We start from the raw sequence: 26,544 nt of genomic DNA on the forward strand, positions 1-26,544 counted from the left end.
AACAAACAGCAGCAGCTCTGTGACTTTCATGAATGAGCCCTCACTCTTCTGAAGAGATGCCCTGTGCTCGGCCTGACTAACACACAGCTGCAGCTCTGTGACTTTCATGAATGAGCCCTCGCTCTTCTTCTGAAGAGATGCCCTGTGCTCGGCCTGACTAACACACAGCTGCAGCTCTGTGACTTTCATTAATGAGCCCTCGCTGTTCTGAAGAGATGCCCTGTGCTCGGCCTGACTAACACACAGCTGCAGCTCTGTGACTTTCATTAATGAGCCCTCACTCTTCTGAAGAGATGCCCTGTGCTCGGCCTGACTAACACACAGCTGCAGCTCCGTGACTTTCATGAATGAGCCCTCGCTCTTCTGAAGAGATGCCCTGTGCTCGGCCTGACTAACACACAGCTGCAGCTCTGTGACTTTCATTAATGAGCCCTCACTCTTCTGAAGAGATGCCCTGTGCTCGGCCTGGCTGCACACAGCTGCAGCTCTGTGACTTTCATGAATGAGCCCTCGCTCTTCTGAAGAGATGCCCTGTGCTCGGCCTGACTAACACACAGCTGCAGCTCTGTGACTTTCATGAATGAGCCCTCGCTCTTCTGAAGAGATGCCCTGTGCTCGGCCTGACTAACACACAGCTGCAGCTCCGTGACTTTCATTAATGAGCCCTCGCTCTTCTGAAGAGATGCCCTGTGCTCGGCCTGACTAACAAACAGCAGCAGCTCCGTGACTTTCATGAATGAGCCCTCACTCTTCTGAAGAGATGCCCTGTGCTCGGCCTGACCATCTTACTGGGGGCAGCCTCATGACATTAAGGACTTATTGTTCTACCTACGTGAGATCCAAATAAACCTTGAATTTCCTTTTGGTTCTATGTGAAGGCAACCACCTTATACAAGAATAAGGTAAGACAACACACTAGGATATTGTTCTTGAAGTTATGCAACACAATTAATATCTAATCAAGAACTAAAGCCTTGATAATATAACTGCAACAAATAATTATAAGCAAACTGTGAATATGCCTAATATAAATGTGTGAAATGTTATTAAAAATAAAATAAAAAGTGATGTTAAAATACATTTGCACAGTATGCTCTCCAGTATAGTACAAACTATCGAACATGCTGTTTCTATGATATGCCTTGTCTCAGCCAGCATCATTGGAGTTGCCCTGGATTGCTCCTGCCTCTGCTTCCTGAATGGCTAATTGCAGACATTTCCCGCTTGATCAGGTTGTGTAATTCATACACTAATGGCACCTACATCCCATTCAATTTGGATTTGTTACGTGTGATGTTATCAGCATCTGTCTAGCACCTTCCACCTCTACTTATTGCAACAAAATTATTTCTTAAAAATGTCACATGTCTATGAACGTCTGACAGTGATGACATTATAAAACAGCACACAGTCTACAGAGAATGAATGTTTTCACATATCTTTTATAGTCATCATACATTTTAAAAGATAACATGAGTGTTTTATTTCTCATGTGAAAGTCACAGAAGTGGCTGCTTACCCCCAAAAGTGATTTCTTATTTTAGAGTTTAGAGAATAATAGTATTATTCCCACCTTCTGCTTCTCCAAGGTAGGTTTTATAGAAATACAAGCTGGCATAAAACCAGCAATAGATGGCAGAAAGGCTGTGTCAGACATACTGAGCTCTGTTTGGTAAAATAAGTAACATTACATTTGGTAGTAACATCACTTTTTAATAAAGAGACAAATGAGTGTATGGCATGTAATAAATGGTTATTTTTATTATTTTGTGTAGAGATCAACAACTATGCTCATATTTAGATTTTATCCTAGGATATTTTTTGACAGATGTTGTTAGTAGCATGCCTAAATTGCATGCTGTGTGTCAGCTTGTGTTGGGTCTTCTTGTTCTTGTCACTCCCCTGGAATAGAGCCTCTTTACCATCCTTCTGATTAGATGACTTGGATACTTTCACTGCTCGCTATGCGGAACTACGCGTCTCTTTTTGGTTAAGAGTTCCATGGGAGTGCATGTGTTTTGGGTTTATGGATTTACAGGTTTTATCACGAATCCCGAAATCTAGCTGTGAAGATCCTTGTTAGTCCAAGCATTGCTCATAGTGTTGCTTTTACCAGTAGTATGATCAGATATGCTTGCATGGTTTTTTCTTGCACTTTTTAAGAGCACTGTTTCACTCAATAAAAAACAACTATATTTCTTTTTTTTTGTCCAACTTATGCTAGTCTTCTAATATGTTTCCAAGTATTTCATGGTTTTCCCTTAATGTAGAGAAGAAAAGACACTTTCATAATTCCGTAAATATCTATGTTTTTCTTCATTCCTGCAAGTCGGGTCTTCTATCATCTACTTTTTATTATCTGGTTCTGGAATGTCCCACTTAATTGTAATGTTATAATTTTCTGTAATTCGTTCATCTCTCAATAACTGCACCTGTTTGCTCCTGTGTGTATCCACAGTTGGGTAACTATTATGGCCCTTACATTCTTGCCAAATTCTCTACATCTCTAGGATTATTTCAATTGTTCAATGAAGGTGTGTTTTTGCTTATGGCTGTGCAGAACTGATAATCGACTAAAGGCTTTCATACATTCAGTACAATTGTGTGGCTTTTACCGTGGGAGTTCTCGGATTCTTCCTTAGGTTTGAGGAGTCACTGAAAGAACTTCTACACTCAATACAATGGTAAGGTTTTTTCTGTGTGTGTTCGCTGATGACTTTGCAGAATTGATAATTGACTAAAGCTCTTCACACATTCATTGCACTTGAATGGCTTTTTCCCCTGTGTGAGTTCGCTGATGTCTGTGTAGGACTGATGACTGACTGAAGCTCTTCCCACATTCAATGCAATGGTAAGGTTTTTCCCCAGTGTGTGTTAGCTGATGGCACTGTAGGTCTGATAATTGACTAAAACTCTTTCCACACTCATTACAAAGGTATGGTTTTTCCCCTGTGTGTGTTCGCTGATGTCTGAGTAGGACTGACGATTGACAAAAGCTCTTCCCGCATTCACTGCAATAGTATGGTTTTTCCCCTGTATGTGTTCGCTGATGTCTGAGTAGGACTGACGTTTGACAAAAGCTCTTCCCACATTCACTGCACTTGAATGGTTTTACCCTTGTGTCTGTTTGTAAACATGATAATCGACTAATGCTCTTAACACACTCACTGCACTCAGAAGGCTTTTCACCTATGTATGTTTGCTGACGACTCCTAAATATTAAGGAATGTCTAAAACTACATCCACATTTATTGCAGTGGTATGGTGCTTTCCAAGTGTGTGTTCGAAGATGTCTTTGGAGATGTGATGACTGACTGAAGCTCTTCACACATTCATTGCAATGGTATGGCTTTTCACCTGTGTGTGCTCGCTGATGCCCTTGGAGGTGTGATAACTGACTAAAGCTCTTCATACATTCATTGCAATGGTATGGTTTTTCCCCTGTGTGTGTTTGTTGATGTCTTTGGAGATTTGATAAGTGACTAAAGCTCTTTGCACATTCATTGCAATGGTATGGTTTTTCCCCTGTGTGTGTTCGTTGATGTACTAGGAAGTTTGATAACTGACTAAAGCTCTTCTTACATTCATTGCAATGGTATGGTTTTTCCCCTGTGTGTGTTCGTTGATGTCTTTGGAGGTCAGATAACTGACCACAGCTCTTCATACATTCAGTGCAATTGAATTGTTTTTCTCCTGTGTGCGTTTGCTGAGGGCGCTTTACTAGTGATGACAAACTAAAGCTCTCGGTGCATGTGTATGATTCTTTATTCTTGGTTACTGTCTCTGGATTGGGTATATATTTGTCTACATCACATAACTGTGTTTCCTGAAGGGTCAACATGTCTGTTAAAGCAATTGTGTTTTTCTCACACTCCCTAAATGTGTGTGCTATTTTTCACATTTGGTTTCCGATTTAACAATAAAGTGCAAAGGGCACCAAATACCTGTCACACTCATAATGTGTGTAATACTTCTTTGTGGGTGATAGTGCCTTTAGAATGGATATTGGTTTTGTACAGCTAGGGGTAAATATTAATCTTACTTCTGGTTTGTGCAAATTGGGACAGAAGTTTTCATTTTATTTAGAAAAACTCGACTTCCATTTAAACTTCAGTTGTGCGGCTCCACTCCACTTTTCTTTTTTCTGCTTCCTGTGATTTGGCCAGAAATAGTTTACAATACACATAAAAGATGGAATAGTAGCAGTCATTTTACGGAGCAAAGCACTGCTGTAAGCACATCATACCGATTCCATGATCAAAGCTTGTACTGGATACTTTTTTATACAATAGGAGGTTTATCAGTGGTGTTGCCTAACTTTTCTAGAGTTCTTTTCTTGGTCTTGAGACGTGGAGGCACACAGCTCAGACTTGTACATTCACTGAATTGCCCTTATCTGCTTCTTCCAAGATCTGTCAGTTAAGGTTCAGGTTCGTCTGTCTATGACCGTGCTGATGTTTTCCTGAATACTGGAGCCCAGTTTTTCATTGTTCTTGCAGATTTACCGTAATATCTTCATTATCCATATTCATTTCAAGTATTCAAGGCTTGTTTTCTGTTGGATGTAAAGAGATGTATAATTACTACATGCAAATGTATTGGAATGTGAATATACAATGTTTAAATGGTAGTAAAAGACATCTTGTCTTTACCATCCTTGAAACTTAGTAAGGGATATTCCCCCCATACACAGATATTTAACTAGAAGTTCTGTTTAGCACAACACATCTTATTGACTTCAGAAAAGGAGGTGATATGTCAGTGTTCACAAAGTAACTCAGTGAAGAAAATGCACTCAAGGAGCACCCACTTGCTACAGGCACACGTTTAGGTAGATGCAAATGATCAAGATTTTATTTGAACAAGAACAGATTATGGAAGAAGATGGATCAGGATGTGCTGCTGTTTTCTTCAGTTTCAGGAAGTGTATAACAATGGTAACTCTTCGGGAAGTATATAACAAGTATATAACAAAACTAAAACTTCAGGAGGTACAAAACAAAGGTAACTCGGGGTGCATTTTTTTCCAAAGCAGTGGAGCGTCTGCCTGCATGCAAATAGCAGAAGACAGGTACTGGCCTGAAAGTCTAGTGCCCGTGGTTAGCAGTGCAGGGATAACAAACTAGGTGCATAGGTACCTGAGAGGTACAAGCAGAGGAGGTGTTCACAGGGGGTGCTTATGAGGTACAAACAGAGGAATTGCAGAGGCAACTGTTTATGAGGTACAAATACAGGACGTGCACAGGCAGGTTCTCGTGAGGTACAGTGAAGGTGCACAGGTAGATGCATAAGATTTTTTTAGATTTTTTCAAGATTTTTATGAGTTACAAATAACTCCTTGTTTTTGATTCTGCAGACTCCGCCGTAGCGCCACACCAGCCGCAAAGGGCCGGGCCTTGCTCCGCCTGTTTCCCGTCCGGGCTTGGCTCCGCCGGGCCCCTCCCACCACCAGTGATGCCCACAACAGCGCCAGGAGGCGCATAAAGGCAGCGCCAGGGCTGAGTCGAGTGGGGGTCCTTGTTTTTGATTCTGCAGACTTCACGGCCGGGCATTGCTCCGCCGTAGCGCCACACCAGCCGCAAAGGGCCGGGCCTTGCTCCGCCTGTTTCCCGGCCGGGCTTGGCTCCACCAGGCCCCTCCCACCACCAGTGACTTCCACAACAGCGCCAAGAGGCACATAAAGGCAGCGCCAGGGCTGAGTCGAGTGGGGGTCCTTGTTTTCGATTCTGCAGACTTCACGGCCGGGCATTACTCCGCCGTAGCGCTACACCAGTCGCAAAGGGCCGGGCCTTGCTCCGCCTGTTTCCCGGCCGGGCTTGGCTCCGCCGGGCCCCTCCCACCACCAGTGACTTCCACAACAGCGCCAGGAGGCGCATAAAGGCAGCGCCAGGGCTGAGTCGAGTGGGGGTCCTTGTTTTTGATTCTGCAGACTTCACGGCCGGGCATTGCTCCGCCGTAGCGCCACACCAGCCGCGAAGGGCCGGGCCTTGCTCCGCCTGTTTCCCGGCCGGGCTTGGCTCCGCCGGGCCCCTCCCACCACCAGTGACGCCCACAACAGCGCCAGGAGGCGCATAAAGGCAACGCCAGTCCCTCGTCCCGCGGAACGCGCGCGGGACGCGCCCGGCGAAGCCCGGGCAAAGGGCGGGCCCTCTGTGGACCGAAAGAGACCGAAAGAGAGTGGACTGGGCCACCCCCCTTGGCTTTGTGAACACACCAACTAAGGTAATCGATCGCTCTGATGGAGGCTAAACGTAAGGCTGCGGCCAAAAAGACACCAATGCATACACGATCTGCAACCAGGAAATTAACACTGGTGCAAACCCCACTACCTACCCTAACCGCAATTGATAGAATGTTGCAGCAAACAATTGGGGTTGTTGTGAATGCGATTGAAAACACTGAAAGAAGACTATCTTTGCCACCCAGTATGTGTTTAATTTCTCAATCGCCACAAATTGCAAAATCCCCTGCAAATACAACTAATGTAACAACACTATCACATGACTCAATGTCATTACAATCTTTCGCAGGTCTGCCAGGGAATGATTTAAACCATGTTGTTGCACCACAACCTTTAGAGCCTACTGTGTTTTCTGCTAGGGAGAGTAGATTATCATTAACACCTAATTTGATAACAAGTGATATACCCCAACCCCCAATATTGAATGACGTGCCTAATGATACAGGGGAGATGGACGGTTGTGATATCAATGACATTATCCTTATCCCTGTTTAAACTAACACTAGTCTGTTAAGCAGTGTGACTGACCACGGGTCTACTCGGCCCAAAGGTAAACCCACTCACAGTAGGAAGATGTTGTTAGTTAATAAACTGGGCAAGAGATACAGATGCAAAAGAAAGAAAGTAACCCAAACTTCCACAGATCATGGAAGGGAGGGAGAGGTATTGCAACATAGCTCAAAGGAGAAACTAACCACAATTAACATAGAGGGACTGACGCAACATATAGAGAATATAATAAAATCCTACATTACACCAGTGACCGAAATTTTAGAATCCCTTAGTAAACAAGCATTTACAATGCAATGGTTTTGCCTTTGTTAAAGTTAGAGCTATTGGCATTGCTCTTGACATTATTTTTATTTATGTTTTTTTAACATAAATAAATGGCATTGTCATTTACAATGCCACTAGCTTTATCTCTCGCAAATGACACACACAAACACACACAGAGCCCCCCCACACACACACCCACACAGAGCCCCCCACACACAGCCACACAGAGCCCCCCACACACACAGCCACACAGAGCCCCCACACACAGCCACACAAAGCTTCCTACACACACAGCCACACAGAGCCCTCCACACACACCCACACAGCACAAGCAGGCAACAGGGGCACACGGAGGCACAAGCAGGCAACAGGGGCACACAGAGGCACAAGCAGGCAACAGGGGCACACGGAGGCACAAGCAGGCAACAGGGGCACACGGAGGCACAAGCAAGCAACAGGGGCACGAAAACGGAGGCACAAGCAGGCAACAGGGGCACACGGAGGCACAAGCAGGCAACAGAGGCACACGGAGGCACAAGCAGGCAACAGGGGCACACGGAGGCACAAGCAGGCAACAGGGGCACACGGAGGCACAAGCAGGCAACAGGGGCACACAGAGGCACAAGCAGGCAACAGGGGCACACAGAGGCACAAGCAGGCAACAGGGGCACACAGAGGCACAAGCAGGCAACAGGGGCACGAAAACAGGCACAAGCAGGCAACAGGGGCACATACAGAACCACACATACAGAACCACACATACAGAGCCACATACACAGAGCCACCCACACACCCAGGAGAGCAAACACAGCGAGGAGGCAGGGAAGCAAGCACAGCGAGGGGGCAGGGAAGCAAGCACATCTATGGGAGGAGGAAAACGCATGCAATGCAACTCACCCAGCTCTACACCAAATGACACTGCAATCTGACTTACAGCCACAAAGGAGCCTGCATTATCAACCGTCACTGGGAGGTTAACATGCAAGACAATGCAACATAGCCAGGAGGCAGCATGACACGGGACACAGACAGAACCATCAGTTTTTGGGGCGGGAGAACCAATAAATCAGTAGACTGTCCTGTTAGATTGAATCCACTTGGGGTGGCGGGTGACCCCACCATAACCGAGCGCAAAGACTATTGGAAGGTGTGTGGGGGGACTGGGGGAGTTAGGCCACAAACATCTGAGCCCTGGAGGAAATTCCTGTTATCCAATCACAGCCTGATCTAATTCCTCAGTATGGATAATAAAATGTACGTGCCCAGTAGTTAGTAGGAAAAACAGCACGTGTAATGAAACCGACTGAGGACAAAAACCCCAATGATACACAATGTTTAATTTGTTTGCAGACAAGCTCTATTAATGTTAAAAGTTGCTCGTGATCTGACATGTCATGGTGGGTGAGAGACACTGAGCCGGAATAAAGCCTCGAATGTCTGAAACTTCAATTCTGAGTTTCCCTCTAAACAGCATGTTTTAAGTGTGGTGGGTCCTGTAGGGTTTCAGACATGGCAATAATTAAAAAACAGACATCGACTCCCTGGAGCACCATATATCCACCCACGCCTCTAACTTTACTAGGAAAAGCATTGATCCATTTCCCAACTATTGACTGAAAACCCCTTAAGGTATTTAATACAGCGCCTGGAGACCCCCACGGGGGATTAGCTGCGCTTTACAAATCAGCAATGCAATCCCCGTTTACATTTTACTTCATCCTGCATTGTCCAGGAGCTTTTTTTTTGTTTTATAAAAGTTTGCGTTCTTATATTGCTGTTCACTAAACATAGGACTCTTTCAGCACATACTGCCTCTTTGTGTCTGAGTGAATTCAGGTGGTAGGTGGGCGTTTACGGGCCGCGATGGAGCGCTCTGGAAGTGGCGTCAGAAAGCAGCGCACGTTTCCCCCAGCGACTAATTAATACAGCTGTGCAAACGATATGCTCATTCAATCTGTGATGGCTGCCTATGTGTCAATCGTATTTGTGGGGAAATGTGAAACAAATAGAAAGATGTGCGAAAAAAAAGGCACACATATCTACCAGGGTGAGACACTGAAGAAGACAAGTGGTACCAATGGGAGAGCCGGGGCGACTGCACCACTACAAATACCACCCCTTTCACAGACCTTAGCAGAGTTTAATACAAGGTCTCATTTTCAGAATATAAACATTTTCAATAATAAGTATTCACAACAAAATCACTGTGGTTATTCATTTGCCTGGTACAACTTGCAAAAAACTAGCAAAGCCAATCGGCCTGGCTTGTTTTATGCAAATGTTTGTTGTAGAGTGATATGTCTGGCAGCAATAAGAGAAAGGTCACACCGATGCATTCAAATTAACTGGTCAGGATTTTAGTTGACATGGTTTTCAGCCATACTGTAAAATTACATAGGCCAGGTCTCCTGTACATGATTCCTACCATAAACACAATTTTCGTACAATTAAAGAGGTGGTTGAAAAACAGAAACACACGTGTAACTGGTAGCTGAATTTCGCACTAAAGGAGGGGTCAGTAGGGGTCATTGAAACAAACCAGCAAGTGAAACTGTGGGAGGACCCCTGCCAGCCGGAACAGGGAGGACAAGGGTACCCCGTGAGGAGGGGGCGTCGAAAACAAAGAGGAGGGAGGGGGCAGCGAGGACAAAGGGTAGCACGAGACATGAAACAGAAGAGATAGGCCGAGGCACAGAGGTGTTTGAAGCCCTTTCGCCGCTACAACCTAGAGTACCTGTTTTCAAATGCCTAGCACCCCCTCTAGGACCAGTGCTCCTAATGAAGGCCTGCAACCCGCTGTGACAGCAGACCCTCGGTTACGGCCCACACCCCTGATTCAGTCAGGTCTCGCCAGTACCACTCGCTGCCCAGACGGAAGAATCATTCAGCCTTGGACGATCGAGTCTATAACCAGGAATTCAACCACGTCTTCCTACAAGAGCTTAAGTCACTGTTCTCATCGACAACCCCGTCCTGATGAGGATCCCGAACAACGGGGATCGAAACGCCGTCGACTAGACAGCTTGAATCTCACGACGCATCTCACGTCTTGTGCTCCCATACTAATAATTGTGTTTCAAGTAATGGTTACTTGTCTCTGTTGGGGCCATCATCTGATGTTTAAATCTTGATTAACCCTTTGCATGCTGATGACGGAACCGCTCCGTCATCAGCTGCGGGTGCGCTGTGCTGATGACGGAGCGGTTCCGTCATGGCCCAGCCGCCGCGCCTGCGCGGCGCTGATTTCGCGCCTGCGCGGGCGTTCTAAAGAGCGGGGCGGGTCATGACGGAACCGCTCCGTCACCAGCATAGCTCAACCGCGGCTGGTGACGGAGCGGTTCTGTCACCAGCATGCGGCCGCCGCGCGGCCGCCCCGCCCCTTTAGCGCTGCAGCGGAATAGCCGCCGCAGCGAAGGGGTTAATGCGTCGCCTTTGCTGTTGTTTTTAAACACTTGCACACTCACTTGTCACTGATTGTATATAGCACCTGCACCAAGTGTCACCGGGTTGTCACAAGATCCACTCTGTACAGTGCTGCTTTAACTGTATTGACCCTGTATTGACCCTTGAAAGTTTTTTTCTTATCACTCATGAAAATAAGACTACCTTCTCTGAAAATTCCTTGACTCCTTGGCTTTCCTTTCTTTGTAATGCATATTGCATACGTTTTCAAAATTGTCTCCGTATAATACCTGTTGGGAACTGTTTTTACTCACCTAATGAAGGCGGGGCGGGGGGCTTCCTGTCATTGTGATGCGAGGCACATAAACATCGTTCAAGGGCAAACGGAGAGAGGGGGGCTATGTCTGATAGCAGTTTAGGGTCATGAAAAGAGATTTAACCCCCAAAAACATCCCTTGTGCCCAAGTAGACAATAGAACTATCACAGCACTGATACAATTGATCAAGTACACCGTCCTCAACAAAGTGCTACAAATAAAGGTACGTTTTGTCTCGCCGTTGCCTACGTTAAGCATCAAGCCTTTGTTGACCCCACAAGTCCGGGCAGCAGATAGATGGTTTAAATGTGAAGGGGGCTCTCCCGGTAACACCCTGTCTCCCAATAACGGACAGATTGTATGCACGACGATATGTCACAGTTAAAAACAATTAAAACTTCCAAAACCACACCAGCGGTGTATTGAAACGAGTCACTACACAACGTTCAGCGTGGAAATAAAATACAAATTACAAGCAAATAAATGTGAAAATCATGAATATACAAGAAACGCCTGTGTTTACTGGGGAGGAGGACCACGCAATCCCAGTGCCCCCCCAGCCTCTTTCTATTGCAAGTCGTGACCTACTGGTCACACTGGCAGCTGGGGACTTTTTTTTTTATCATGAATGTAATTTTTTTGTTGGAAAAACTCAAATTTCCCTCAGTCTGTCCTCTTCTCTCCTTAAAAAGGCAACACTGAAAACTTTGTGCACGTTAACGATCCCTAAATAAATCCAGGCTGCGTGGAAGCAAAAAACCAGCCATCACTCAACAAATATATTTTTCAGCCTTTGCACTCTTATGGAGGAGTAGCTCTTATTAAAAAAAATCATTATTCCAGCTTAATTAATGCCACGGTTAATTATAACACCATGATGTCAGCGGTTTTAATTAAGTATTGGCAGTGTTACAAGAAAATTCCTCTCGGCCTGTTCCTGATTGACCTGGGAGTAATTTAGCTGCTTACCAGAGTGTGGGCTGAGCTTTTCTGGATGTTTGTGGGTGTCCGCAAAGTTAGGACGTGTGCGTTACATTAAACAAACAAGTTGCATTTCTATTGCATTAATGCCCCCGGGAATGGGAACGGGGCCGGATGACGAGACGAACATGCATAAAAAAACGCACGGGCACCAGCGGGAGGGGGGCGGGAACGGGGCCAGAGACACGGAGAGCAAGGCAGCGGTAGGGGGTGGGAATGGGGTCCGGAGACACGGAGAGCGGGAGAGGGGGTGGGAACGAGCAAAAAAAAAAAAATCAAGCAAAAAAAAAGCAAGCACTCACCTGGACTTCTTCCGGGTGCCGTCATTGCCGGACCAGATTCGGGGGCGTTCCCATGAACAGGCTTTCGGCTGACGTAGCCAAAAGCCAAAAATTCTCGGGAACGCCCCCGAATCTGGTCCGAGATTGACGGACAGAGTCTTCTCCCAATGGCTAGCCTCCATTTATGGAGCTAGCCAATGGGAGAGTGGGGACGGTCCAGTCCCCACACACAGAAATCATTAAGTTTTTCCTAGCGCACGCGTACTTCGTACTCATTGGCTAGGCAAAACCTAAAAAGTGGAGAACTTGGAAAAACTAGGCATAGCCAACTTAGACATTCTAGAACATCTGGGCATGCAAGTCAAGTCCCCTACTACTAATATACCAACAGGGAGACCGAGCAAAAACACTCTAAGCAGCGCAACTAGAGTCCCTAGTATACCCACTATGGCAGTGACCCCGGTAGCAACCACAAGTGGAGTGAAAATGTTAAATACCATCGCCCCAAATATTACAACAGGCCAGAAAGTCGCAGCAGGACAAAGGGAGACAGGTGGCCCCAGTTACAACAACACAATCTTACCAGCACCTAGACGCCACATTAACAATACCATCCCTGCTATGATTAACCTCCCACCGGAATGTAGACCATATGTAGCTATCCTTGCTAATGTCCCTAAACTGAAGCCTACCCAATTCGAAAATCAGGAAACACTGAAAAACAAAACTTTGCATTGGCTCATGAAAAACTGTGGATTCCCAACACGAGGTGCAAATCAGATTGTTTCCACACAAAGAGTAGGTTGGGTGGGACCAAGTAAAAAGGAGATAAATGGGGACTGTATAGTCATAAACTATAGGGCTACTGAATGGGCAAGAGACTCAATCTTAAATGCACCAATGCCATCTAATCATGAATATAACACCACGTTGTTCCCACTTGACTACTTCTATAGGAACCAGTTAGGAAGACAAACCACAACGCAGACTTTTAAGCACCCTAGAGCTGTACACCTCAACTACCCCATTGTACCCTCTGTACCAGCACCATTGTATAATGTATATGACAATTTCACAATTCCGATCTGCAACAGATTTCAGGTGTTTAACTCACTAGAGGAGAACTACTGACTGAATGTACCATCTATGATCCCACTCTGTGAATCTATTGTATCTGGTGAAATAGCTACAACTGAACAAGGGTTAGGGGGTCAAATAGGGTTAGAAGATGTAACTGTGTTAAACACGACTAGCACTGAACAATGTACAAATATCGATGCAATTATGCCAATCGTAACCACCCCTACAGAGACAAACCCGAACGTGAGCTTAGAAACACTGTCACAGATTGACTATCCTGATGTTACACAAGGCAACAATGCTGACTGTTTAGAGGTCACCACTTGGAATATAGCGGGAATTGCTGCTAAATGAACTACTCCGTTCTGGGATAACTTCATCATACAGGGTTACGATATAATATGTCTGCAAGAAATGTGGCACAGAGATCAACTATATTATATAATATCAAATAGGATATACCACCTATAGTGTGACAGCCGTAGCATCCAAGGCAGGTAGAGCAAAGGGTGGTTTATTGACTCTGGTATCCACTAAATTAACGGAATTCAGTGCTGGTGGATATGTGGAGGTGGGTCCGCATGCATCAGTTTTACGACTGACACATAACAAATGTAGGGACTTACTTATTGTGAATTTTTATAATATTGTAGGTCCCAACCGGGGTATGATCGTATCGGATGTTGAGCGGGCAATAGAAGAAACACTTGCATTATCAAGCACATGCCCTGTAATACTCTGGGCAGGAGATTTTAATACCCAAGCATGCAGACACGCTCAGAAGGGGATCTGTGGACACCGAGAGGAGTACCCTGGTGGTGATAGTATTATCTTTAATCATTTCCCCCACAATAACTATGGTAGTGCACTGAACAATCTGGTAGCTAAATTAGATCTGGAACTACTAGATTGTACTAAGAATAAAAACAACGAGAAGTGCCCAACATTTAGAGGGAGAGGTGCCCAACTCAAACATTGACCATATCTTGGTGTCCAATGGTTCTGTCTATTCCAATGTCTGGGTAATAGAACAGCCAGTGAGTGATCACAATATTATATCAATGGAATTATTGGGCTGGGGCCCAAAAACAAATGTGCATGGTAGACCCGTCCAAGGGATTGTGGCTGAGAGACCAAATGGCATGAGGATCAAGTGGATCAAAATAGACCCCAATAAACTAATGGCGGATATTATCCGCAAATGTAATAGAGAGGTAGGCTATTGCTTAGCACCTGGTGTGATCGCGTCCACTTTACTTTCTAATTTTTTGCAAATTACTAATACTATTGAGAATACCCTGGTAGTAAGAAAAAGAAATCCTAAGAGAAATAAAACTGCATGGTTTGATAAGCACTGCGCCCAGTCATTAAAAAATCTAAAAACAGCGCTTGATGTTAAGCCGAGAGATAAAGATAAAATCCGAGAATAGCGACTTAACTATAAAATTGCCTTAGCATCTAGAAAAAAAGAGTTGCAAAATGAAGCATGGCTGAAATTGGATATGGTTGCAGAAACAAAAGACCGCAAACTATTCTGGGAAACTGTAAATGGTCCTTTTTTAAAGAACGATAACATCCCTGAAATTAGTTCGCATGTTAGTTGCCACGCATGGATTGCCCACTTTACTGGGATTTTTAATTCTGATTTTAATCCAGATGGGTCTATTTTAAGTGTTGATACAGTACCATGCCCTAAATGGCAGAAAATGCAGTTATTTTTAACTTTAAATGAAGTTACAGAGGCAATTAAAAATAGTAAGGGTGGCAAAGCACCTGGGCCTGATCGGGTGCCCATGGACTTTTATAAACACGAAATGACTCTATGGGCACCAATATTAACACGTTATTTTAACGCGTCCGTAGAAGATAGTTTACCTATAACATGGGGCAGTCAATCATTGTGCCGCTTTATAAAAAAGGCTCCAGGTCTGAAGCACAAAACTATCCCCCCATTTCACTCTTGGACTCGACAGTTAAAATCCATAGTCGTGTCCTACTAGTGAGATTGGAAGCCTGGGCCGAGGAAAAGGAAATCTTATCCCCAGTGCAGTATGGGTTCCGCAAGGGGATGGGAACAATGGAGCAGTGTGTGAACCTGGAACTAATAGTCAGCAAGTACACTAAAGCTAAAGACGGTAATCTATTCTTGTGCTTTGCTGACTTGAGTTCAGCATTCGATCTGGTGGAACACGCACTGCTCTGGCCTATCTTGCTGGCAATGGGTGCCCCTGCTGAAATTATCCATCTGCTTGCCAGGCTGTATGACAACCTGTCCAGCAAAGTTAGATTTGGAACAGATGGAGAGTGCACCCCCTTTTTTAAAATCAAGAGAGGAATCCGACAAGGATGCGTACTTGCCCCACTCCTGTTCTCCCTTTTTATAAACCAAGTAGATCAAATTTTAAGACAAACTAATGCAGATGCACCTATCATTAACGGTAACCCAATCCCAATCCTCTTATATGCGGACGACGCTGTCCTTCTTTCCAGGACCGAAAACGGATTACAACATCTGATCAATAGGTTCCACATATTTACCGAAAGTAGCAAGCTGAAAATAAACAAAGGAAAAACCGTCACAATGTCATGTGGCAAGAAACCAAGAAAATGTAGGTCCTTTTTTTTAGACGGGGAGAGACTGGAATCCGTTAGGAGGTTTTGTTACCTTGGCATCACTTTCTCAGGAGATGGGAAATGGACTAGTGAACAAGAAAGTGTCCTTTTTAAAATGGCTAGGAACACAAGCTGCGTTTTTAGATTTGCTGCCAAATTGGGGGGTCGTAGAATACATGAAATGTTGTCAATATATTACTCAAGATGTATAACATCAGCCATATATGGGGCCGGGATATGGGGCTATAATGCCCAGAGTACTAACTTCATTCAGCGTGAGGAAAACGTGTTTTTAAAACGATTAATTTGTGCCCCGGCAACGGCCTCAACTGAGATAGTACATAGGGAACTTGGCATGAATTACGTTAATGATTTAGTTGCTTTACGACCCCTGTCCCTATGGCGCTCAATCTGGGCAAAGGAAGAGGCAAAATTTACTCAGGATGTAATTTCTGATTGTTTAAAGCTCGATCGCCGCTCAAATATCCCCTGGTTATGCCACATACAACACTGGTATAAGACACTGTACGGCCAAAACATCTTTGAAGATTTAACAACGGGGTTTGTGTTGTCGAAGCGGGAGCTCAAAGTCTCATTCCTTAAACATACAGACAAAATTAGAACGGAAAGATATGTAAAACAAAGTATGTTTAATCTATATCTGGAATATAACAACAATGAAGGCTTCCAAATTTACCTAACTATTGTTAGTACCAGTTCCCACCGTTTTGTATTAACACTTTTGCGGTTGGGAATTGTGCACCATCTTGTGGCATTTCCTACAATTAAGAAACCCGGTACCTGTTTATGTCCCTGTGATGGCAAATCCAAACAGAGTATTTGTCACTTTTTGCTATTTTCTAACTTTTATACTCCTCTCAGGAAATTTTATCTAAAAACCCATCTTTTTAAAATACAATATGCGTAGTACAAAAACAGCGATGCAATTGATGTTTAATTTAGAGACCCCAGATGTATGTTTCTATGTGGCCACTTATATTTTAAAATGTATTTTTGCACGGAAATCAATTATTGTATGAACTCAACCAATGATGCATTTTTATGACAGCTTTGTATCCCTTTTTTTATATGTAGAAATCGAATATCTTCAATACCTATATCACTTATAGCACTTTATACTGCGAATTTGCACATGTCTTGTTACTGGAATGTAGTGAGAAACACTTCTAGAGCATCCGGTTTTGTGCTGCTAAATGTATACTGCACTTTAGGAAGGATGGTACAGTCACTTTGCACTTTATTATGCCAGCTTGCACATCTACTTCCAGACGTATGCACTAAATAGGCACCTTAACTGCCAGACAAGCGCTGCTATTGTATACTGTGTTCAGAAAGAACGGTATTGCCACTTTGTACTTTATCTTGCCACTTTGCACATGTACTAGTAGAAGTATGCTCCAATGTAAGTTGTACATATGTAAGGATGATTCAATTAATTTTGCACTTTAATATTGCTAAATTTGCACATACATTTGTATACAAATGCACCAAAAAGCACTTTAAAGACTGTCGGATATGTGTTGTTAAATGTATACCGTATTCAAGTAATCATGGCATTTGGCAAACCAAAATTGATATAAATATATGCTGTTTTTATTTTATTTTATGTTGTTGCTATAAGGTTGTATTCATACATACCGAATAAAGCATTTTGAAATTGAATTGAATTGAGTTACAAACAGAGGAGGTGCACAGGTAGAGGATTATGAGGTACAAACAGAGGAGGTGCACAGGTAGAGGATTATGAGGTACAAACAGAGGAGGTGCACAGGTTGGTGCTTATGAGATAAAAACAGAGGAGGTGCACAGGTAGGTGCTTATGAGATAAAAACAGAGGAGGTGCGCAGGTAGAGGATTATGAGGTACAAACAGAGGAGGTGCACAGGTAGAGGATTATGAGGTACAAACAGAGGAGGTGCACAGGTTGGTGCTTATGAGATAAAAACAGAGGAGGTGCACAGGTAGGTGCTTATGAGATAAAAACAGAGGAGGTGCACAGGTAGAGGATTATGAGGTACAAACAGAGGAGGTGCACAGGTAGGTGAGTATGAGATAAAAACAGAGGAGGTGCACAGGTAGAGGATTATGAGGTACAAACAGAGGAGGTGCACAGGTAGAGGATTATGAGGTACAAACAGAGGAGGTGCACAGGTAGAGGATTATGAGGTACAAACAGAGGAGTTGCACAGGTAGAGGATTATGAGGTACAAACAGAGGAGGTGCACAGGTAGAGGATTATGAGGTACAAACAGAGGAGGTGCACAGGTAGAGGATTATGAGGTACAAACAGAGGAGTTGCACAGGTAGGTGCTTATGAGATAAAAACAGAGGAGGTGCACAGGTAGGTGCTTATGAGATAAAAACAGAGGAGGTGCACAGGTAGAGGATTATGAGGTATAAACAGTTGAGGTGCACAGGTAGGTGCTTATGAGATAAAAACAGAGGAGGTGCACAGGTAGGTGCTTATGAGGGACAAATAGATGAGGTGCACAGGTAGGTGCTTATGAGTTATAAAGAAAGGAGGTGCACAGGTAGGTTCTTGTGAGGTACAGAGGAGGTGCACAGGTAGGTGCTCATGAGGTACAAACAGAAGCGGTTTACAGGCAGGTGCATGTTCCTTTCTGGGTCTGCTTCCCTCTGCACTAGGCGGAGTATTGGTTTTCAATGAATCCTCTTCCTGCGGCCCCACATGGGCGCTTGCTGAGTGGGTGTTACCACTTGACCATTCACCTGAGAGCAGCAAAGCCTCATAAAAACCAACATCTGGAGACTGCCTGCCTCAAGGGGGTGATCCAGGTGAGGGCCCAGGTGTCTGACAAAATAAGCTTCGGAGACAAAAGCATCCTAAAATCACTCCGGTTCTCAGGGCGTTCCCACCAGAGATCTGAGGGATATTTTGCCATCAGTCCACAATATCAATTTCTGACTCTTTTTTCAACTCCTCTGCTTCTACACCTGCCTCTCTGACAGGTAACTCCTCCACAGATGTGACAAATATCCCATCTGCTCACCTTATTACAACCGCCACAGGATATCATGCACTTGTAATAAGATGGACGGGATATCTCTCATGTTTTGTGACCTGGTAACCCGCCTGCCAAACTCTAAATCTGGCCCATGGTGGACCGTTGTCGGATGTCCTTTAAGTGTCAGAAAGTCTCCATTTTATTAAAGACAGTATCCTCTCAGTGCAGCTGTGAGTTGGAGTTATAATGCCACCACTGTTGTGTTTCTGTTCGCTTCTTTGCTCAGCTCCTGTCACCGATGCTTATGAACTGTCAAGAGTCGATGTTGCTATTGTTTCACTCTGATGTTTCCAGTGACTGAAGCTCTTTACTCGATTGATTTTTTTACAATGTTGTTTCCAATGGACACCATCAGCGAGTAGGGCTGGCTGCAAGCCTAGGTGAGATCTAGAGAGCCATGATAAGGCGCCCGATTTAGTCTTCTGTAATCAAGCGTTCCAACCGGTTCTGGGAAACGCAGTCTTTTTATGTCTGCATTTGACTTGGCTGGCGTAAGAATAAGGCACGGAAAGTAATGCATAATGTGCTGCTCTCTGCATGTATTAAAGTGGTCACTTTCAGACATTTTGCACTTAGGAAACTCTAAACGCTGAGCATGCTTACAACATACCTCCTGGAAAGTGTATACCGGGATGAGAACAGAGGAAAATAGCCCAGCCTAGCACGGGGATGCCTGAGGGTAGCCAGGCGCTCGACAAGTGCTTAATTATTATAAGCAAAGGGTCAGCCTTAGAAAAAGATGAAATGACGAACTTCGTTTGGAGTCCTTCTTGAACTCTAATTTCATCACTTTCAGGGAGGGAGCGGGTCTGATATGAGCTGGTAGTGGGTACTAACTATTAATTGCATGGCCAGACGAGGGTCTAATGTCCATAGATGTCTATCAAATGAGGCAATTTGACATAAGGACACACTTCCTACAGTTCTGTTCTTGCTCGATAGCCCAAACTTTCACTTAAATGCATCAGATTGTATCACTGCATTGAGAGGCATTTATTAAAAGGGCTAGTTCTCAAATTTCATCTTAGAAAATATCTCATACCTTCCACACATTGACCACAATACCATTATCAAATCAAGAGTCTAGGCAGTTGTCTTGTGCACCTTCTATGTGACCTGTGTTGTTATTATACATGGAAAAAAATATCATTTATTAATTCAAACAAAGATGTTTTGTACAGTGTTCATCCTGAACTCATGAATTTCAAGTTGCTCTCAGATGTGTGATAATGAAGTAAAAGGAGCGAAAGTGAAATTAAACAATTGCCTAGGGTAATACAATTTGGCTAAGCAGGAAAGCCAAGATTGATCCCATGTTTTCTAATTTCAGACTGACAAATTAGCAACTGGATGGGTATGTCTTTAGCTCTCTCATTTCACATCACAGGTTAATGCTATGTCTTTGGTACTTTGCAGGGTAAGGAAGAAAATGTTGGTGGAGGCAGTTAAGTCAAAATCCCAAACTAGGACTAGGGAGGCCAGGAAGCTTTACTCCCAGAGTTTACAAACAGCAAAAAAGGAATGGGAGGAAAAGTTCTGGGTGGACCTTCTGGCTGCTAGCCAAGGGAAGGACGCCAGGGGTTTCTGGAACCTGGTGGGATCTAGGAACCGACCTGATGACACACTGAGGACTTGTACCATCCCGTCCCAGACCTGGTTTAATCATTTCGGGGCCTTATATTCTCCGGTAGAAGGGCCCCTTAATGAGCCAGCTTCACCCCCCATCTTGGCAAGGGATAGTGTCCTTGATTCTTTCACCATCCGGGAGGTAGTAAATGTAATCAAGACCGTGGTACCCCTGAAAGCAGCCGGCCCTGACGGGCTTCTAGTGGACTTACTCCGAGCCTATCCGACTGAATGGGGCACTCTGATCTCCGCCCTTCTGAATGCAATCATGGAGGGTGGACCTGTCCCAGAATCTTCGAGGGGGGTGGAGGTCGTCCCCATATTCAAAAGGGGATGTCGGGACAATCCAGGGAACTACAGGCCGATAACCTTGATTGACTCGACACAAACAGTGGCGGGGAAGGTGATCTTAGGGAGGATCCTCCACTGGGTGGATGAAAACCATATCCTATCTGACTTCCAGGCAGGATTCCGTTCAGGAACGGGTACTATTGAACAAGTGTTTAGACTAATGCTTCTGGACTGGAAGGTGGTGGAACTGGGAAAGGGCAGTCTTTATTTGGCCTTCATTGACCTAAAGACTGCCTTTGACCTGGTTCCCAGGGAGGAACTCTGGAGGGTCTTGCAGGGTCTTGGGCTGCCCCCCTACATTCTGTCGCTCCTGATGAAACTTCATACTGATAACTATGCCCAGGTGCGGTGGGGCCAGAATGGGGAAACGACTGACAGGATCCCGGTTTGTAGGGGCGTCCGACAGGGTTGTTTGCTGGCTCCCACCCTATTTTCCTTGTATGTAAATGGTGTGGTAGAGCACCTGCTTCAAGAACCAGCGGACGCACCCTCCCTGGGGGGCGTACGGATCCCTACACTGTTGTTTGCAGACGACACCCTCCTCATCGCCAAGACTCCCCTGGGTCTTCAGAAGCTTTTGACCCGATTCCAGGATTTCTGTTTGGCAAGGGGATTGGTGATTAATGTGGACAAAACAAAATACCTGATTATGCATCCACCACGGAAACCAGGACGCCCTCCAGTTTTGAACTCTGTCCCTCTTGAGAAAGTTTCCGAGTTTGACTATCTGGGAATACGCCTGTGCGACACTATGAGCTGGACGTCACATATCAACAAGATGGTCCTCATCCATAAAAGGGTAGGGGGTGCTTTGTTAAGGGAGTATAGCGCCTCATCCAAACAGTTTGTGGCACCCGCAATTGACATTTATAAAGCAAGAGGAGCCACTTCCGCACTTTACGGGGCGGAGTTATGGGGCTTTTGTAATTTAGAGTCCCTATCCAAGTCGGAGAGCAAATTTTTGAAAGACCTACTTGCTCTGCCCTTGAGTACCCCCACAGTCCCGGTATGCTTGGATGTGGGCTGCAAGTCGATCAAGGACCAGGCTCGCCTCCGGCCGTTGCTTTTATGGGCTCGTTTGTGGAGGGTTCCAGAGTTAAAATCATATGCTGATGGGCTGTCCGAGGTGATGGAAATGGGGGGCTGGCACAAGATCTAGTGGCTGAGGGATATTAAAAATCTCTTGGGGGAGCTGGGTTTGGGAGACTCTTGGGCTACAAAATCCGCTCCACCCAAGGCTATCCTAAAAAAACTGTACTGGGACTGGGTGTCCTCCCAACTTATTGGTAATCCACGCCACTGCAATTCAACTGCAGCATTTCTAAAAATTAAGGACGTGGTGGCCTATGAACCCTATCTGGATTTGATCACCATGCCAGTTGATAGGGCTCTATACTTTAAGTTTAGAGTAGGCACTCTTCCAATTGGGGACTTTTATCCCGATGGAAATCGCCAGTGCAGTTATCACCCTTTTGTGCCTTTTGCCCTACAAGACCTGAGACGGTGGCACATATCCTCTCCGAGTGCCCAGACTATATTCGTCCAAGGAGGTGCTGGCTTAAACCGCTATTTAGACGCTTGGGGACACGCCAACACTTGGTGGCGCTACGTACTTTGTTAATTGACACTTTCCCTCCCATAGTTTGTGGTGTCTCCAAATTTTTAAAATGGTCATGGTTGATTCGCAGAAACAGATTGTCTATCTCAATTTAATCCAGTTTTAGTTAATTTATTGAATGCATAAATGGCATTTTTACTTGTTCTTAATTTTTGAGACATTTGTATTGTCGATCTGCAGTTTTTACATGTATGTAATGCTTTCAAGATATAATTGCATATCGAAATAAAGCTTTCAACCGTCAACCGTCATATTGGAGTTGTTTCTTGCTCTTGATTTCTATGGGTCTGGCAGCACAACACTGCCCTTGTTGGAGCAGTCATAAAATACTTGTAGTACCTTGCAGAAATGAAAGCAGTTCATACTTTTCATTCAGATGATGGCCTTGCTTTCTCCAGTAAGGAATGTATGGATGCTATATCTTCTTTGGGAGTCATTTCTATCTAGATTGTGGTAAAGTGAGCCAATTGCAGCAAGACTCGATAGCTAGCGTTTGTATTCATGACTGTTGTGGTTTCATAGACTTTATCAGGTTCAGTGAGAATGACATAATTTGCCTAGAGTAATAAATCTGTAAACTTTTATTTGACTTATCTATGTTTGTTCATGACCTCACTCTCTCTAGAAAACAAGTTGAGTTTAAATCTGATTTGGAAGACAACATTAACATTTTGCAGAGACTGCAATCACTCGAACAAAAGCAAGAAATTAAACACGAGTGTACCAACATAAAAAATATCAAAGATAAAAGCAATGCTGCTGATGGGTAACTCTCAAAAGTGGTAAACCTAGCGCAAGAATGGATTCCAAACACAGAGACATTTGGACTATCCTATAGGCCATCTAAGCCAGTCCCGAAAGCAAAGACAATGAGGAAGGTGCGAATCAATCCCTTAAAAGAAATACTATGTGGCTATTTCTGTCTGGGACCCATTATTGAATACATTGTTACAAGTAATGCTCATTTCTATTTAGGAAAGTCAACTTTAGAAAAACTAAGCAATTTGCTGATTATAAACTTATTCCATCCTTTATTTAGAACTACGAGGAAAAGCCTGGAGGTCCCAAGACACAAAAGGCAAAGATAATCTGTCCTTCCTTTGCAGGCTAGTGTGATGGTTAGAATGTTGTTATTATTTCAATCATGTGCCAAAAACTAAAAATAAAAAAAAGAACATTTGCCTCTAGCTAACCCTGGCCACCATATAAAACATGTATCATTAAAGACAAGCTCAGAACTAATGATACAAATCAATATTTTCCTTGGACCCTGAGAGGCACTTCGTTAGCAACAGATGGCTGCAGATGCACAACTTTACATTTATTGTACTGTTCATGTACTGAATAATTTCAGGAAAATTACAAAGATGCATCCATGGATTGTAAAAAGCAAAGCTCTGATGCAATTTGTAATTTATCTAATCGGACCTGTAGCTTTCTTTTCTGGAGGCTTTTAATCCGTGACACAAAGGATTTTGGGCTGTTGTGTTCCAGGTCCAGTTTTATTATCGAACTGCCTAACACTCCTTGCTTTGAGGACCTCATGTTTAAAAATAAAGGTACACTTGGAGAATGACTTTTAGATAGTAGAGGGGTTTCCTTTCAGAGCTCTAAAGAAAATGATGCCTAATGAGACCTGTTAGAACCTCTCAGCGAACCCTAAAAAGAGCAAATGCCTTCCATCAGCCAGGCTAGCTTGAATCCAGTGGCAAAGGGAGCAAGGGACCCACGTCTGGGCATACCCTGCCACACTTATGGCAAACAAAGCAAACACAAAGAGATGATGAACGGAGCGCTAAAACTTTTCAGACACTCACCCCCAGTCACAGATCTGGGTTGAATCCATCAGTAGGCAGGGTATGCTCAGACGTGGGTCCCTTGCTCACTTTGCCACTGGATTCAAGCTAGCCTGGCTGATGAGGGATGTCAGCCCGAAACCTGTCCCAGGATGCTTGTACCCGGTCCAGGGAGGACCTGGCTTGGCAGTTCGGTCTGGACTGTTCCCATGAGGCACAGGGTCAAGGCTAATTTTCATATCGCTGGGTCTGAACTGAGGTGACGAACTGATTGATTCAACCCAGATCTGTGATTGGAGGTGAGTGTCTGAAAAGTTTCAGCGCTTTCCGTCCATCATCTCCTTGTCTTTGCTCCGTTAGGGGTACGAAGGTGTTTTAAAATGCCAACAACTTTACTAAAAGAAAAACGTCCATACATGTGCTGCTAAAGGGAAACCGAAACAAGCACCCAGAATTATTGCAATGAATTTCTTCCCATTACACTTACTGCGCTTTCAAGAGGAAAGTCACAGACAGTGCAAGATACTCAGCACTTTCAAGACCCATAACTTAGGCAGCTGCCTCTCAGCAACTAACCAAAAACACACACAAGCAGCTAAGAGCTTGTGCAGAGGTGAGGACCAAAGTGAAGCTGGGAAGGAGATGAGGAGAGCAGGGTATGGAGGAAGCAAGCATGAGCAGTGTAGGTTCTTGGAGAGGCACAGGAGGAAAACATGAGGAGCGGGTAGAGGGCATCCTGCATTCACATCAGATCTAAACACAAAGGACGCACTACAGTAACAAGCATTGAAAATGCAATAGGTCTCGCCTTTGATTAAGTTAAAGCCATTTGCTTTGCTAATGGTATTGTACAGCAAAGCAAATGGCTTTAACTTGAAAAAAGGCGAGACCTATTGCATTTGTAATGCTTGTTACAGGCTGCTGTAAAGACTAGAAGGGCTGCCACTACAATGGTAGCTTAGTGAGACACAGTTAACGTATAGCCCATGGATAAGTGTATAGATTACTTTATGTATTTAACGCTTTGTGAATTGATGGCTGTCTTTGGCTCACCAGCTTACCCATCAATACGGCACTCTCCTTTTATGTAAAAGGGTGTATATCGGAATTTATTTCAAATGTCAATGATATATGGGTGCCTCACACTGTATAGGGTTTTTAAGAAGGTTTTATAGAACGTTGGTAAATTTGAATTGGAATTAATTGTTGTAAATTTGGTTTTATATTTTTTTTATTGTTTTAGAAATTGCGTGGTTACTCAACTATTGTAAAGACACAAGGAATGAAATGGTATGCACTTTTATGCATTTATAATGTGAAAAAAAGTTTGATTTTGATTTGACTGTGTCTGATTGCATATGAAGATGTGTTATTAGAGGCAGAGTAAACGAGTGACGGTGTCTGATTCGAATCAATAAAGTAAGCCTACTGGCTCTAAAATGAAGATAAACAGGGCCATGCATGCAGGCGTCTGTTTCAGAGGAGCGATTGCTCTGTTAAGACACCATTTTTCCCTAGGTTATCAAGTTGTCACCAGTAGGACATCAGGGGACAGTGATACTGATATCTAATAACAGGTGAGACGGGAGGCGGGGTCATGCCTCATGCGTCCAATATCAAGATGAGCAGAGAAGCCAACCCCACACTACCCAACCACTGAATGTGGCTCCTGAAAACAGCTGAGTTTCGACTGTTGCAGCACTTTAATGGGTGTCAAGCCCTTATCCCCCTATATAAACATGCCTGTGTACCGGACGCCGAACTGCTGGTTAACATACCTGAAGAATCAGAAATATAATATTGTTGATTTTGGCGACCAACAGAGTAAACACAAAAGCAAACAAAAACAGGCACAGGTTCTCCCATATCAACCACACAAACTAAAGTTATACCTCGCATCCTTTGGCATTTAAGATTGCCTTATCAACTTACATACAAAGTCAGCAGCAAATTTAAGAGGTTCACGAGTACAGTAAAAAAGGCAATGGTTTCTGCAAACAAACAAGAGGTGCACCTACAAGGCACGTGCTTTCCCAAGTCATGAAGGAGTATTGATCTGCTCTTCACCAATCGACTTACGGTATCTCTGCGGCAGTCATTATGATAGATCATGGGACGGCCACCGTCCCTGCTGGCTCCAACCAGGCTGTCCTAGTGGGCACCAAATCCAGACAGACCGAAGTCATGCAGACAGAAGGCAATGGGAAGAATGACGTCAGCAACAGGCATCAAAGGGTGTCAAGACGATGAGCCTCATAGAGAAGAACTCAGAGGTGTCAAGACGATGAGCCTCACAGAGAAGGACTCAGTTGTGTCAAGACGATGAGCCTTATAGAGAAGGACCTAGTGGTGTCAAGATGATGAGCCTTAGAGCGAAAGACTCAGTGGTGTCAAGATGATGAACCTTATAGAGA

The 26,544-nt window shown here is 44.3% G+C and overlaps 1 pseudogene across 1 annotated transcript in view; it reads right to left on the reverse strand.

Moving 5' to 3' along the window:
* Window positions 1-1,422: 1,422 nt before the first annotated feature.
* LOC147737139 (uncharacterized) overlaps window positions 1,423-26,544 on the reverse strand; it is a 36,952-nt pseudogene continuing 11,830 nt past the window's right edge. Inside the window, exon 2 of the transcript XR_015310102.1 lies at window positions 1,423-4,555. The product of XR_015310102.1 is annotated as an uncharacterized LOC147737139 (transcript). The remainder of the gene's footprint in view (window positions 4,556-26,544) is intronic.

Source organism: Lissotriton vulgaris, chromosome 1_1 (assembly GCF_964263255.1).
Source record: "Lissotriton vulgaris chromosome 1_1, aLisVul1.2, whole genome shotgun sequence".
Taxonomy (NCBI): domain Eukaryota; kingdom Metazoa; phylum Chordata; class Amphibia; order Caudata; family Salamandridae; genus Lissotriton; species Lissotriton vulgaris.